Below are 17543 nucleotides of genomic sequence, written 5' to 3'. Positions count from 1 at the left end.
CAATTTGGAAAGAGCCGATGATGGCTGCTCATCATCTGTTGTTGGTGGTTCGTTCGATGTCTCGATGCATTCCCCGAATTCTTTTCTAACATACCTAAGTCATGTTCGACACAGTAATTCTTCCACTTTGATGGGGTTGACAATGCCTTGGCTATTAACGCCCAAGCCTTTTCCTTCATACCCCATTCTCTTCAACAATTTGGAGCCAATTCCTATGGTATGATTTTCAAAAACAGCGAAATCATCATCAGGACACATAAATGAATTCAAAGAACTACTTTGTACCTCACATGGGTCACGTTGTAGCATTTCCAAGGCCTCGTCCTTTGCTTGCGACTGTCGTAGAAAACTATGTTTCTCCTCTTTCTCTTCATGTAGACGCATCTTCAATTCAACGTTCTCTGTTTGAAGATTATGTTTGTTTTTCTTCAGTTCTTCCATGGCCTCTTTTGTGGCTTGCAACTGAAGCTGCAATCGCTCCTTTTCCTCTGTCTCTTTTTGTAGAGTTTCATACATTATCTCTACCCTTTTGGAAATTTTGAGCATGGTCTCATACATCGCTTTTTAATCCCCTGTCGCTGCACATTCCATTGTTCACGCTGCAATTCACATCAATGCAAAGACCGCTCTGATACCACTTGATCTGGGTCCAGGTGTGACAAAGGACCCTTCCAAGACCTTTTACTTTCGTGATGTGTTAAATTGCATTATTTTTTAAAGAACATAAGTGAATACATGTGCATGCTGTAAAGAAGAGGAACATGACTATCATCAACACATGAAAACATAAGTCGTTGATAATGGAGTTCGTCCAGGAGGGGCTACGTCTCCAGGCCCCGGTGTTAAGATGGTGTAGGCCGCTGCATTAAGTGTTGTCAATAGTGATGATGTACATAGGGGTGATGTCGTTATCATACAAGGAAAAACGCCCTCATGCAGGAGTGGCTCCAAGAGATGTTCCGCTACAGGAACTCTCGGTTAAAAGACTCCTATCAGTATGACACAAATTCATGCAAGATGATCATGAGCATCCCACCGACATGGCACAAAAGGGATCTCAATGCATACATTCATGACGACAACTTGAGTATCCCATCAAAATGCAATAAAGGGATCTCAAAACATAACATGACAAATCATTACAACAAGTACATCACATAGACGATTCCTCGTCACATCAAGCAAGAATCATGAAAACAAGTAATAACCAAGATCCCTCATCAACATCAAACAAGGATCTGTGCAGCACAATGCATAGAAAAAGAAGTACATGAACACACTGCATATACCTCACAACCAAGGGCCATCTGAAGAAGCGGATGTCAAACTGCTGAAGTTGTTCGTTCCATCGATCTCACGGTGTCAATCGCATGGAAATGGATGCCCGCACATGAATGCTAACACCTGCATTCCACTTAGAAAAGTGGCTGAAGAATAGAATGATAAAATGAGAAATCTAAACATGCCATCAGATTTGTGGTGTTGAATAGTGCAAAATCGACTGTCCAATTTCTGAATTCTGAGAAGTTGAGAATCTGGGGCTCAAGGAATCTTTTATATTCCCCCTAGATTCCTCAAAGATTCTGCTCCATAGGTGGACTGGAAATCTGCAACTCCAAAAGTGAATCTGACCTCGCCATTGCAATCCCTGTGGAAAACCATGAAAAACAACTATAAACTTGGCTATATTCTAACATGGAGAAAAATTACCTCCTCGGGAAAATTGCAAGGATCATGGTTCCGCTCCCTATTTCTACAGCGATTATGGTTCCACCTCCATATTGAAAAATGGTCAAAAAATGCAGAACTCTAATGGAGAAATGGATAACGTCATTGCGTTCATGGCATCAAGAAGTGCTGAAACCATATAAAATTTGTCAAATTCTGACAAAATGAAAATTTGGCCCTCTTGCAAAATTCTGCCTTGAACGGCATGTACTGTCTTCCTTTGCCTCAAAACTCATGCCCGCTCCTAGTTCCTCCATCTGCCTTGCACTGTGAAAATGAGGTATATGTAAAATAGCTCTGGTGGATTTAACAATGACACAGTTGTGGTGCATTGGTAATATTAAGCATTAGTTGAGGAGTCGGGTGGTCAAACCCCGCCCCTCTTATTTTTTGCACATTATAGTTTGGTTGCTTAAACAAAATTAATTTGAAATAGGGATCGGGTCTGCATTTGGCAGCCCACCCCATAACTCCCGCACTAGTCGCATTAAGGTTGTTTGGTGGGCTTCATGATTCATGGTGGTCTCGTCATTTATGGGGGGCATTGTTTGTTGGTTGTATTGGGTTGCGGTTCATGGGGCCGCCGCATGGGCGGGGCCAGCCCTCCCGCCAGCCATGGGTTCAACTCCCACCGGCCTCCTCAATATAATACATATGGTGTAAGGGAGAGGCATGGGTGGTGGGGGTGGTGGCCCACCACCGCCCCTTTATATATATCTATATATATCTATATATATATATATATATATATATATATATATATATATATATATATATATATATATATATATATATATATATATATATATATATATATATATATATATATATTTAATTTTTAATAATATTAATGGGCCATTTTACCATTATTCGGATTTTAGGTTGAAGGAATGACTTTAACGAGGCGAAAATTTTTCCTAGAATCTGGCCAAAGTTGGCTCGATTCTGTTCGTTGGAAAAGTCGAAATTGTAGCCTCCTTAAGCCTGCCCAATGAGCAAAAAGTCAACCCAACTTTGACTGCTTCTAACTTTCGCATACGAACTCAATTTGATGAATCGTTCACACCACCGCGATCAGGACGATGAGATCTACACTCTGGTTCTGGTTTGAGCACAATCCAAACACTTTGATTTTCGAGCTTTCCTAAGTCCTCTTTGTCTTGTGTGTGTCCTTGGAGCCACCTAGATCAGCAAAGATAATTAACATAACCATAAGGGGAAGCCTAGTTCCCATCTATAAAATTTCCAAAAGAAAATAGGCATTGCCAACCCAAGACTACATGTGCCTACTTCTACCAATGTTAAGTATCTTCCTATTCCTCAAGATCTTCATCAATGAGGATGGGATTGGAGGAAGTACCTTCATATACCTAAGTAGGTTCACTTTTTTCCATTGTGTTGTGCTTGATATCCTATGGGTCTATTATTATATAGTTAATGTCATAAACTACTCTATAAATTATTTCAAACATTTTATTTGTTAGATCCAATTTGTTAAGAATTTATTGGTGTTGTTTACTCCTTTCCCCAACAACCTCTGCTATGAAATATTCTTTCAACTAGAAAAAATCTATGAACTTGGGAATTTCGGTATTCCTAGAGTGAGAGAACCCCATGTCTAGAACATAGTCCTTGAAATTTTCCTCAACCTATTTGTTGGATAGTTTCCCCCCTTTCTTTGTAGCAAAATTTTCAATGTGGGAAGCCTCTTCCTTAATAACAGTGAGCTTCCAGTTCAAGGGATCATTCATTGGTTTTTTAGTCCCCCATTTGAGCTTACATTTGATAGACTCTAACCATAGTTCATTACTAGAGCTCAACATGTTGGGTTGAGGATACATGACAAAAGGGGAGGTGATAGTAAGGGACAATGAGAAGACATAGAGACTATGTGTAGGTGCCAAGGTGATAGCTACCCACCTAGAGAGAAGAATAAGGAAGAGACACCTTATCTTGACACACATGAATTCACATAACTACCCTTACCCAGGTTTGATGGTGAGCTGATCCAAAAGACATGACACTCCATATTAATAAACTAACAAGAAAACTCAAAATCAAACCAAATAGACCAGGCCTGGATGTGAGACCAGAACTACCACAAAGTCCAACATACCCTATTCCTCTAGTTTTCGTTCTTATTTTTCTTCATGGGTAGGTCATTTAAACCTCCACTCATATACAAGGAATGATGCCATAGAAGGTGAGATTAATGACCAAATCATACCATCTATTATAGATTGAATAGGAGGGATTTGTAATGAGAGATATTGTTCTCCATAGTGTCGAAAACCTTGTTCACTTCATGATTGAACCCACACGAGCATGCCTTTATGCATTATGTAGGCTTTTTCTTATCTTTTCACATTCATGCCCCATCTAGAAAATATTTCACTACATATGTTGTAAAGGCCATGGTTTGCAAGGTCAAAAGATCAAAGGAGTGATAAGTGTTATAACTTTCTGATAGTCCAAAGAGTTTCCAATAGTATTACTTATTTGAATCTTTCACAATTCTAACTAAGGAGGATAAACCATACCCTTACTCATATTAACCCATTCCCTCATACATGATAGTGATCTCCCTGAATGTTGTATCAAGTGTGCTATAACAAAAATATGGTTTTCCTCTTAGGAAATCAAGACCATAATAAGTCAAAGTAACAATGTTTATCATATAAGGTTTCCAGAAAAAGTTCTCCACGTATGTACCCTTATTGGTAACATGGCCTATATATTTTCTAAAAGAAAAGATATTAACATTACCACAAGGGGAATCCTAGTTCCTATTTACAAAATTTCCAATAGAAAATAGGCATTGCTAACCCAATAGGACATGTGCCTACTTTTTCCAATGCTAAGTGTCTTCCTATTCCTCAAGATCTTCATCAATGAGGATGGGATTAGAGGGAATAACCTTCGATAACTAAGTAGGTTCACTTTTTTCCATTGTGTTGTGTTTGATATCCTATGGGTATAACATTACATAGTTAATGTCATAAACTACTCTATAAGTTGCTTCACATGTTTTATCTGTTAGATCCAATTCCTTAAGCTGATGCTTGTTGTTGTTGACCCCTTTCCCTAACAACCTATTTTATGAAATATTCTTTCAACTAGAAAAGATTTGTGAACTTATAAATTTAGGTATTCCCAAAATGAGAGAACCCCATGTCTAGAACATATTCCTTGAATTTTTCCTCAACCTATTTGTTGGATATTTTCCTCCCTTTCTTCATAGCAAAATTTTCAATGTGGGAAACCTTTTCCTTAATAATAGTGAGCTTCTAGTGCAATGGATCCTTAATATATTTTTTAGTCCCCCATTTGAGCCTATATTTTCTAGACTCCAGCTATATTTCATTACTAGAGTTAAACATGTTGGGCTGAGGATACATGACAGAAGGGGAGGTGATAGTAAGGGAGAATGAGAAGACATAGAGACCCTATGTAGGTGCAAAGATCAAGATGATAGCCACCCATCTAGAGAGAAAAAAAGGAATAAGACCCCTTATATTGACACACGTGAATTCACATAACTACTCTTACCCAAGTCTAATGGTGAGCTAATCCAAAAGACGTGACACTCCATACTAATAAACTGGAAAAGAAACTCAAAATCAAACCAAAAAGACCAGGCCTAAAAGTGAGACTAGAACTACATCCAACACCCCTATTCTTCTAATTTTCCTCCATTCTTTTCTTCATGGTATACTATTTTAGCCTCTATTCATATTCCAGGGATGATGCCACACAAGGTGAGATTAATGACTAATTAACATACCATTCAATATAGATTGAATAGGAGTTTGCAATGAAATCTCTTGTCCCTAATAGTTTCCAAAAGCTTGTTCAACTACATCATTGATCCCACACCAACATGCCTCCATGGATTACATGGGTTTTTTTCTCATCTCCCCCACATTCACACCGCACATAGGGAATGGATGCATGGTCAATTAATTATCTAGGATAATTCAATTATGTTATACCTTCAAGATATACAAGCAAATAATGGTAATCTAAGAATAGGAAATTTCCTAATATATCAATTAAATATCTACCATTAAAGAGAGACTGATATGAATCATATTGGACACTTATAAAAATCTCAAAACTAAAACTCCCTTGCAATACTAAACAGAGATATTCTCTAAATCTTAAAATAATATATATATATATATATATATATATATATATATCGTTCATTTTTAAAATAAATATAGAATTATATTTTAGGTTAAAGAAATATTAAAATAAATAATACTAATTTTAATATAATTATAAATGTTAAATAATAATAATACTATATTATATCAATTAAATCTATGATATATTTATTTCTACAATATAATTATCTAATAATAATTTATAATATATTACTCAAAGAATCTTAGCTCGAGTGGTTTGGTGAACAATTTGTTTCCCTAGTTGCATGGATTTAAGTCTATGAAGACATGTTGTAACCAACCTATTAGTGGAATTTATGAATAGTATTATCTGGTGTGATGCCGATAGCCGATTTATTGAAGTTACCGATTCTCTAAAAATTCTTATCATTATTCAAAATGACAAAACACACACAAAATATTATTTTTAATAGAACAATAAATGTTAAATAATAATAATATATTATATCAACCCACATGGTGTAGAGTAGATGGTGATGGGGTGTCATGTTAAGGTACTTTGTGATGTGAAGGTCACTGGTTCTAAAAAAAATCCAGTCATGCTAAGGGTTAGTGTGACTCGGGTGGGTTGCAATCCCTAGGTGATTTTTACGGCTTAGATGCCTCTGGGTCGCGACTACTCAAGTCAGATGTTAGACATGTTATTCATCTCAGGATCACATAACCTAGAAAACTAATAATAATAATATACTATCAAGTAATTTTTTTTATATATTTCATATTTATTATATAATATATTCATTTTCACAACATAATTATATAGTTATGGCTCATGGTATATTCATCTTCACAACATAATTATCAAGTAATGATTCAAACTTTTTTACATATTTATAATTTGTATATACCAAAGTTTGAAAAATGGACACAAATAATTTATACAAATAATAATCAGAGATTAACATGTACATCTAGTTAAATATTGGCCTTAGTGGATGGTTACACTAAAATTAATTATTGACATGATCAATTACCATATTTTCATGTGGTTCCCATTAACCATATGGAATTGAACTTCAAATTTATATATGTTAATTTGTTTAATTAATTTAAATTTAAAATAAAAGTAATGAAATAATATTTTATATAAAATATTTTATTTATTTCTGTAAAATTTGAACTACTAACAACTTAAATCATGAACATTAGGTGTCTTTCATATTGCTCTTCTTATGTAACATGCCAACGGAGGGAGCAAATATTCATCATATAGATAGGTTGTTTTCGACTATGACAATAAAGGGTAAATTTTTATCAAAAACCCTACTAGCCTAAGGGAAAACCCTAATAGAGATCAACAAAATACCCAATACTTTCCCTCCCCTTCAGGAAAGCGTCATCCCAAAAGTTGTCTTCCAAAGGTAGTTGTAGATCCGAAATTTGAATTCCAATCCATTTGCACCAAAGGTTATATACAATATATGCGAGATCACGCCTTAGTCAGAGGTTCCTCAATATTTGACCTTAATAAAAATCCCACTCACTAGATCTGACTCAAATGGAATCTGAAGGGGTAGGTAAAATTAGAGTTGGGCGCAAAAGTTTTTTTCACTATTGTCCTTGCTAGTCTCGAGGATCGAACAAGATTATTCGAGAATGGTCCATATTTTTTCAATTCAACGGGGTTAAATCACTATTTTTGGACAGAACATGTTGTGCTAGACAAGGAGGACTTCACCACCACCCTCTTATGGATTATAATGTACGCACTACCATGGTATTTTTGGGATGAGGAAACCTTGGAATGAATTAACAATGTGCTTGGTAACTATGTCAAACATTTGGAAGCTACTATGTAGGCTAGATATATCTCTTACACTTGCATTTGTGTTTATAAGAACATCCTAGAGCCACTTCCAAAGTATATTGATATCTATTATCAAGATGAGCTCTGGAAGCAAAAACTTACTTATTAGCATATTGCATTCAAGTGTCGAAGATGCCACGAATATGGCCATATTTATCTCCAATATCATTTGCTTGCTACCAATTCTAGCCCTAAAGTTTTCCTTGCTCTCGATGAGGAAGGATTTACCAAAGTGGGTGGTAAAAACTCTAACCCTAAATAATTTTCCCCTAACCCCTCATTTGCTAATGACCATTCCCCCTTTAACAACCCTAATGCTCCCTTGGAAGCTCTCGGCCCTCCCCCAGCCTAGAAACCCCTATAAATTATGATATTAAATCTTGTCCAACCCCCATCCTCTTATATTGAGAAATATTCCTCCTCTACCAAATTCCCTACTTCCCTCATCCATCTAATCCATGCTCCAATACCCCCCGCATGTAAACCCTAATTTTTCCCCCAAACCCAAATGATGATATGGATATTGAATCCCTCAATCTATTGAAACTGGCAAAATATTAGGAAGGGAAGGACCCATTTTCCCTTCTTGAGCACCAAGTAAAATTGGTCAACAAGTCATAGTTCAAGTCACGCCAAGTTGGTGTCAAAAATTCCTCTATCCAATCCAATACTAGTATCTTGGGGGTCTAATCCTAGCCTTTTAAGGATTCATCAATGCCACAAAGAGAGGACAAAAATAAGAGGACAAAAAAAGATCTTCAACTCTTGGATGAATTTTGGGGTATGCTAGCAAATTGAGGGCACATAAGGAGAATAACATATTGTCCAAGAAAACCCTTGAAATGAAGATCCTCTCATGGAATACTAGAGGCCTAAAGTATAGAGTGAGAAAATTTCTAAAATATAAATCCTACTGTAGTGATTAATATGATTTCTTCTACTTATTACCTCATAAATTAGTTATCCACTGTATTATTATGGAAAATGTCGAAACATATTCTACTGCAGCCTTAAAAATTAAAACATTGCATAAATTAAATGTAAGTAAAATGCTTGCAAATACAAACACAATGACACAATTATTTTTGGATAATTGTCCTCAGAAAAACCCAATGTGGGAAAACCTGTGCAGCAGGTGAGGGTTTTATTATTCTTCAACAAAAATCATCATGTACAAATTACACCTCGTAGTATAGAACAAGGCTTTTTGAGAAAAATTTATAGACACTCCTGAACAAGTATCTGACCCAAGAGAGAGGTTCCTTCACCCTTTGCATCTCTCTATCTTACCTAGCATCACTTTCTCTCTTGTGGGAACATACGGTAGTTGTATTGCCCCATGCTGAACACAGTCTCTGATAAAGTGACAACAAATATCTTTATGTTTCTACTGATCATGAAATACTAGATTCTGGGAGAGTTTGATGCAACTCTGATTATCATAGTAAACCTTGGTCACCTCCATCCTTTTTCTGAATAGGCTCACAAGAAATTTTCTGAGCCATATGGCTTCGCACATAGTTGTGTTGGCTGCCATATATTCTGCTTCTATTGAATTCATTGCTAACAATTTCTGCTTCCCACTACACCAAGATATCATCCCTGATCCAACACTGAAGCAATACCCTAATGTACTTTCTCAGTCTACTGAATTACCTACCTAATATCCATCGATGAACCCATTCAAGCTAATATCCTCCCCTCTAGAGTACTTCAACCCATATCTGATTTTTCCATGTACATACCTAAGTATGTGTCTTGTTGCTGCCCAATGCACCCTTTTTGGTTCTACCATGAACTGACTAAGAGTGTTGACAACAAAACAAATGTCTGGCCTAGTATTGACCAAATACATAAGCGACCCAATGAGCTATCTGTACAAGGTGGGATCTACTTCTTTATCCTATGATGCATCTATTTTCTTCCAGTTGGTGATCATGGGAGTAGTCATGGGTCAATAATCCTACATTCTGAATCTCTTCAGAATCTTTGTAGCATACCTTCCTTGTCCAAGGAATATCTCCCCATTCTTCTACCAAACTTCCAATCCCAGAAAACAATACATCAATCCCAATTCCTTCATGTCGAATTTGACTTCAAGATTCTTCTTGCAGTCCTAGATGAGTCTAGATGATCCAATTAGGAACATGTCATATACATATAGTACCAAAATAAGTGGCTCATTCTCTACCAGTAAATAGTAGAGATTGGGATCAACATCACTCCTTAACAAATCCCAACTACTACAAGTAACTATCAATTCAACCATAGCATGCTCTAGGTGCCTGCTTGAGTCCATACATGGATTTCTTTAACCTGCAAACATGAGACTTCTTCTCATGAGTTTCAAAGCCTTTAGGCTGTTCTATATACACCTCTTCTTCTATCACTCCGTTCAAGAACATTGTTTTGACATCCATCTAGTGAATCTACCATCCCATTTGAGCTACTAGGGATATAACAGATCCGATAGAGGTGTAATGAGCAATTGGGGTGAAGGTACCTTCATATTCTATCCCTTCTTTCTAAGAATACCCCTTTTCTATGAACCTTTCCTTGTACTTCTCTATGTTTTCGTTTGCAAAATACTTGATCTTGTAGATCCATCATGACCCTACAACTGATATATTTTCTGGTCTAGATACTACTTCCCAAACATCATTCGTCATGATGGAGTTGTACTCTTCCACCATGGCATCCACCCATACTTGGTTTTGAATAGCTTCCTGAAAGCTAGAGGGTTCTCCAAAGTGAGCTACCAGTGCTTGGTATCTATCTGGTTATCTACGATGTCTCTTCTTGGCTTTAGGAGCTCCAACAAACTCCTCCACGTCCCTCAGTGTCTGTCGCACCTCTCTGTTCGTTCTACCACTGGTGGTGGGCGACTCAACCAACTCTTCTTCTTGATCCTATTATTTCATCTATTTAGAAGCATCTGCATTTCCTCCTTCTTAGGAAATACTAGTACTGGTCATTGTACTCGACCTAGGTGTATGCTCTCTTGCCTATCGTTCTTTCTGCCCCTACTACTCTTAGACTAACAGAACATCTCCTAACTGATCTTCTATAGGAATTTCACGAGATTTACTGAAAGCTCTATCTTCCATGAACTTTGCATATCATCTTACTACAATCTTCTTGCTACCTGGAATGTAGATTCTATATGTGTTTGAGGTCTCAATTTATCCTACGAGATACCCCTTCTCTATAGTCTGATCCAGTTTGTTTCACTTCTCGTCTGGAATGTGGCAATAAGCCATGATTCCGAATATCCTGAGATGAATTACTACCGGCTTCTTCCTTGTGCATACTCCTTCAGGCATTCTCTTCCCCAATGCTCTATGAGGAGTTCTATTATGTATATATATTGTTGTGTTGCAGGCTTATGCCCATAGATACTTAGGTATATCTTGATCATACAACACGACTTTGGCTGCCCCAACAATAGTTCGCTTCTTCCATTCTTCCACTCCATTATGCTTTGGATTATATGGAGTTGTCCACTCTCTTTTGATACCCTCCTTTGTGCAAAAATCTGTGAAATCTTTATCTGTATATTCTCCACCATTATCTGAATGGAATACCTTTATCTTTTTCTCTTGTCATATTTTCAACAAGAGCCTTAAACTCTCGGAAACAATCGAATACCTCATCCTTGGTCTTTAAGAAATAGATCTAGGTTTTTCTGGAGTGATCATCGATAAAGTGACAAAGTATTCGCCACCACTAAGAGCCCTTGTGGGCTTAAGACCATAGATATATGAGTGTATTAATCCTAATACATCATTTTCTCTATTGTTACTTCTGGAAAAGCTGCTTTAGCGTACTTTCCTAGCACACATCCTCTACACAAGTCACCATGTTCACTACAATTTAGGACTGGTACTCCTATAACAGTCTCTCTGAGCATCCTCAGTGCTCCATGGTGTAAGTACCCCATTCACTTATGCCATAATTCATTTTTCTCCTTCTCACCATTATAGTTGTTTCCTATCAATGCCACTGGTGATTCGAGCTGCAACCTATACAACTTGTTGCTTCAAACCCCAATTTTCTTTTTCTTCTTCCAGCTTGGATTCTTAACGTATACTTTTTTGTCAATGAAGTATACATCATATCCCTTGTCCTGTAACTAGGACACTAAAATTAAATGCATTCCTAATCCTGGCACATGAAGAACATTGGTGGCTCAAAAGTTGGTCCCTGCTTCCATCTGAAAAGCTATGGTTCCTCTCCCTACTAGAGTACATTTCGTCTTGCTTCCCATAGTTATTTGGAAGTCCATCTATTCTTCTTGATACCTCAATAAACGTTCTCGTACTCCATTCATTTGAGCTGAAGCCTCACTATAAATGTACCAAACATCCACTGATGCTAAATTAGCTAGGCATGCAAATTATTTATCTAATATAGTAGATAAATATAGATACTTTGAGTATCCATATTGTGCCAATTTCTGATGTTAACCTATCCCAGAAACTGTTGTAGGAAAAACTGTCCCACGTGAAATAATCATCCTTGTTGAATCTTCTATTGTGTTGTCCCTTCTATTACTGATAAATTTCGATTGGAAAATACTTACCACTCTGTCGGCTCACTCAGAGAGAGTTTTCCCACGAAATCCAATCTCTTTGGTTTGAATTGCACAATTCTCTAGGAGATTCGAGTTTCTTCCCTTACAGGAATTTTGAATTCCCTTCTCTTCTCAGTGTTGGATCCTTCAGCTTCTCTCTTCTACTTCCCTGTAGCTTTGATACCATGTGAAAATTTCTAAAATAGAAATCCTACTACAGTGATTAATATGATTTCTTCTACTTATTACCTCATAAATAAGTTATCTATTTTATTCTTATGGCAAATATCGAAACATATTCTATTGTAGCCTTCACAATTAAAACATTGCAGAAAGTAAATGTAAGTAAAATTTTGGCACATATATAAACACAATGATACAGTTATTTTTGGACAATTGTTGCCGAAAAAACCCAATGCAGGAAAACCGGTGCAGAAGATGAGGGTTTTATTATTCTTCAGCAAAAATCGTCATGTACAAATTACACCCAACAATATAGAACAAGGCTTTCTGATAAAAATTTATAGACATTATTGAATAAGTATCTGACCTGATAAAGAGGTTCCTTCACCCTCTGCGTCTCTCTATATTTCCCAACGTCACTTTCTCTAGCCTTTGTACTAGCCTACGCAATGCCTGCATCACTCAAGCTAGTGTTGCCTCTCCCAACGTCAATCTGCCAAGCGCTGTCCCTCCTGTTTCTCTGCACCTTCATCCCTGTCTCCCTGACTGTTTTTGAACCCTCTTTGTCTCTCCTCCACCTTCAACTCTCCCTCTAAATTTATTTTCTCTTACCGAACTTCGATCAGTGAGAAAATCAATTTTACATGGGAAACTAAGTATCTGCTTGGTGTGCTTTCCAAATGACCCTCAAGCCCCTTCTTATATCTTCCTGTTGGATAACCAATGGCCTATATTAACTCTTAATCAAAGGCTAAGATCATTTTGACTCGATCTCCGTCTTTATCTAGAATATTCACTCACAATTAGATTGATACCCATTAATATTTTAATTTTCCTAAGTTTAGACTTAGGAACCCCATTAAAAATATTAATTATTTTAATATAATCATCTTTGGGTGGAATTTCCCAAAGCGGTTTATGGGTTCTTCGGAATGCATGTGCCCAAACCTTCCTAAAAAATTTGAGGCTTAGAGCACATCTGATGCTACCCCAAATCAACATAGAGGAAATACATGACTCCTAAAAGAAAAATGGAAATATGAAAACCCTATAGTTATGGTGATCCAAGAGACAAAATCATCTAGAAAAACCATTTCAAATATAATAAGAAAATGGGGTAGAGATTATTATGCAATTGCTATAGATGTTGAAGGACACTCATGAGGATTTTCCATCATCTGGAATGCCCAAGAGATTCAAATTTTAAATTTTTCTGGCACATTTTGCATACTTACAATCCAAATTAGGTTATTTGGTTTAGAGGAAACGTGTTTCCCTTCTAATATGTGGTCGAGCCTCTCCAAGAGACAAGCCTATTTTCCTTTAATTCATTGCTTAAATGCATAACCTCCTCTCCCCTTGCCCTTCGATCCTTGGTGGTGATTTCAATATTATCGAATTGTTGGATGATAAGCATGGAGGCATCAAAAGGCTTGATGCAGACTCATCTCTTTTCCAAGACACAATGGTGGACTTTCATTTGGTTAATCTAGCCACTACCAATGGCACCTTTACCTGGAACAAAAGGAGAGGAGGGTCTCAACAACTGATATCCAAACTATATCATTTATTAGTCTCTAAATCTATTATGGCCTAAGACATCTTTTTGGAAGGCTCAATACTCTTGAGACATGACTTGGACCACTGGCCTATAATTCTACCTATAGACATTCAATCTAAACCCTATAACAAGCCTTTTCATTTTTAAAAGTTCTAGATACAACATCCAAACTTTGCTATAGACTGGTCTCACATGTGGCTTCCGTACAAAGGAAAATGCAACCAAATCCGGGTGTTATCCGAGATGTATATGAAACACAATATCACTCCCCTTAATGACAAGAATGAACCGTTGGCCTTCGTAGAACTCATGTTTGGAAACTGCCTCCTTGTTGAAATATGGCAACAAGAATATTCCAATTTAATTTGTCCTTGAATTAAATTGTGAATTAAAATAGAATTTAGTCTTAGCAACTACTTGAAAATAATTAATTTATTTATTTTAAATTAATTAGTTGGAGAAATTCAAGTTAGAAGTCTTTCTGAAGTCATGCAAGAGTTATCCCTTAAATTAAGGATATAAGATTGAGTTATATTTGAGTTGTAATTAGTTAACTGAGTTTACTGAGTTAAGTCCAGTTAAATTAGTTCCAAACTATTTGAGAAACTAATAGTGAGTTAACAGTCAGTTGATGCACTAATGCACTCAACTAGTGCTACTCTAGTTAACTGAAGATTCCCTCATCAGAAACTCATGCATATTTATTCTGAGAAAGACCCAGTTGAGATAAATGTTCAAGGACAGTGTACTATCAGTTGCATGTGTTTTCTCATAGAGAAAAATCATGCGTGCAACCAAGGATTCATCCTTGAGGATTGCGCAATTTTGAAGGCTTGGTTTTCCACTTGGTAATAGGAAAATCATCCAAAAGGAACAACGCAAGGAAATAGGAGTTTGGAGGGCAAAGAGGAAGGCTGGAGAGAAGCCAATATTGCCTATGAGCATCTGTGAGGATTGTATTGAGAGCTGGCTAGCTGTGAGAGCTAAGGCTTTGTATAATTCCTATGTATTTCCACCATGTATGATAATACAATGGTGTGGGGTTTTTAGTTGAGGCTTTCCCCAAAGTATTTTCAATGTATTGTGCCATTAATTCTTCTTCTTCTAGTTATATTGTTTAGATTGATTTTTAAGCGTCCGCTAATTGATAATAGAAGTAGGTTATAGTATTCTGCTTTGATTTATATTGTGTTATCGAGTTAACCTACCAACAGATTTTCTACATGGTATTAGAGCTATGAACAGTATAATGAGAAGAGAATTTGAAGTTTGAAGTTTGGGGTTGCAGGTGCAAATCAAATTCATATCATACTTCAAGGTTGGCCACTGGAATTATATAGCTTGAGACTCAAGTATGCCTTAGAAGGTAGCTCGAGTTACATAGCATGGAAAGATAGAATGGAGGATGTATTAGAAGACAATGACTTGAAGGCATTCATTGATCAAGAAATCCCAAAGCCAACTTCAACTAATGCACAAGAGTTGGCTGAGTGGAAGAAGTGTGTGGCGAAGGTGAGATATATCATCCTTGAGGGAGTTCAAGACCATATCGTCTCGAGTCTCCATGGGAAGGATACTCCATTTTCAATGTGAAATACATTGAAGGACCTCTACCAGAACAGTAGCGACCAAAGGAAATTTGCGCTTCCTCAAACCACAAGGTAAGTACATTAAATCTTTGAACACTTTGATTAAGATGCTATTGTGTGAAAAGCGGGTTATGTGAATAAATCGATGTTTGGGGCTACGCGAAGTGGGAGGATCTATAGAAACGAAGGTAGCGCAGAAATAAAGAATAGCCCTTGATTTCGCCTCGGCGAGAAAGTGAGGAAGAGCTCGCAAAAGTTTCTCCGAGAAGCATGGTCAGTCTGATAAGGTAGCGAATTCCGTGCCTACCACCTCCACCTACACTGCCACCAGTCTCACCATCTTCACCTCCATCTCTTCCCACACCACCTCCACCACCACCACAATTCAATATGGCAAGCGTGATAAAATTTCCGATATTCAAAGGAGTAAGGAACGAAGATCCGAACCAATTTTGGTTCGTGGTAAGGGCCGTATGGGAAGCACAAGGAGTCGTGGATGACAATATAAATAAGGCAACGTTGGTGAGTGCGTTGTAGGATCGTGCACTGACGTGGTACATTAAGAATTCTAATGACCATATGAATGCAGGGATCGCAGATATAGAGGTTCGGATGAACAGGGAGTTTAAAAGTCGGAGACACAATCGATTATTGAGTTTAAGGAGATCACAATGCTTCCAGGTGAGACTCCATGGGATCTGGATCATAGATTGAAGAGTATGATTTCATGAAGCCAACATGACCTTGACAGATGGGCAACACCTCGCATGGTTTGTAGTGTCACTAACACCACATCTAAGAATGGTGTTGTCGCAACAGAAGTTATCCACCCAGGTTGAAGCTTTAGAGATTGCAATGAGACTGCACGAGACCCCAATACAAGATCCTGGTCTGGGAGTCCAAGAAATCCATGCGCAACTACAAAATTTGTGTCTGGAAATGTAGAGTTTGAAACAGGACATGACAACTCACCTAGAAGCATGCAAGGAGGTATGGTGCATAAAATGCAAGGGCCAGGGGCATGACAAGGACCATTGTCTAGTATTCATGAATTACTTGGCAGAAGGAGGCCTGATGCCATTAAGACTAGAGGCACAAGCAAGACCGAGCGCAGAGCCTACATTATGGTGCATGAGCTGTTAGATAGGAGGAAAACACACTATGGATAATTTTCATCTATTACAGAAGCATACGCAAACATCCCAACAATTATTCTGTAATTTCTTTAGGTCGGTAGGCCATGATGAGTGCACCTGCAAAAGCTATGAACTAATGATGGATCGGACTCCTTCCTACAGGGTGCAGGCCAAAACATGAGCCCTCAACCCAAATATGGGAATGGCGCACAATGGATTCTATGGGCATGGATGAGGTCGAGGAGGAATGGGACCAGGAAGGGGTTGTAGACAACTAATTTGTTACAATTGTGGAGGGCCAAGGCACTATGCCCGCGATTGTACAAATCCGATGAGAACATCATGTTTATACTATACTCAGTTTGATCATGAGGCATAGGACTACCCTACACTAATAGCGAGGCTGCGCGAGAAAGGGGTTCTCCAGCCTCCCTTGACTCCGAATTTGCAAATGATGAGGTCTAAGCTGTGCGAAGAGGACCCAAATGTAAACATAGTGCTCAGAAGCAGTATCACGACAGGAGAGGACAAAGGTAAGAAACCTGAAGAAAGTGCATGGGTTCGCAAGGCTCCTACAAAGGAACATGAATTTGATCTGGAGTGTGCGAAGGAGACATTCATGGAAGCTAAGAAGAGCTTCACGGAGGCATCCACTTTAGATAGTAAGGATAAACTAGAGTCGGCGATGGATACTTCCATGATCACTACCTTTTTGGAGACATGTATGAAATTGTTGTGCAACAAAAAGGCTGTGAAAGGGCTGCAGGAACTTATCA

The sequence above is a fragment of the Pinus tabuliformis genome, chromosome 5_2 (genome assembly GCF_031772625.1).
Source record: "Pinus tabuliformis cultivar Carrire ecotype Pingquan chromosome 5_2, CPIR1, whole genome shotgun sequence".
In the NCBI taxonomy this organism is placed as follows: domain Eukaryota; kingdom Viridiplantae; phylum Streptophyta; class Pinopsida; order Pinales; family Pinaceae; genus Pinus; species Pinus tabuliformis.
Note: the sequence above shows the minus strand (reverse complement) of the source record.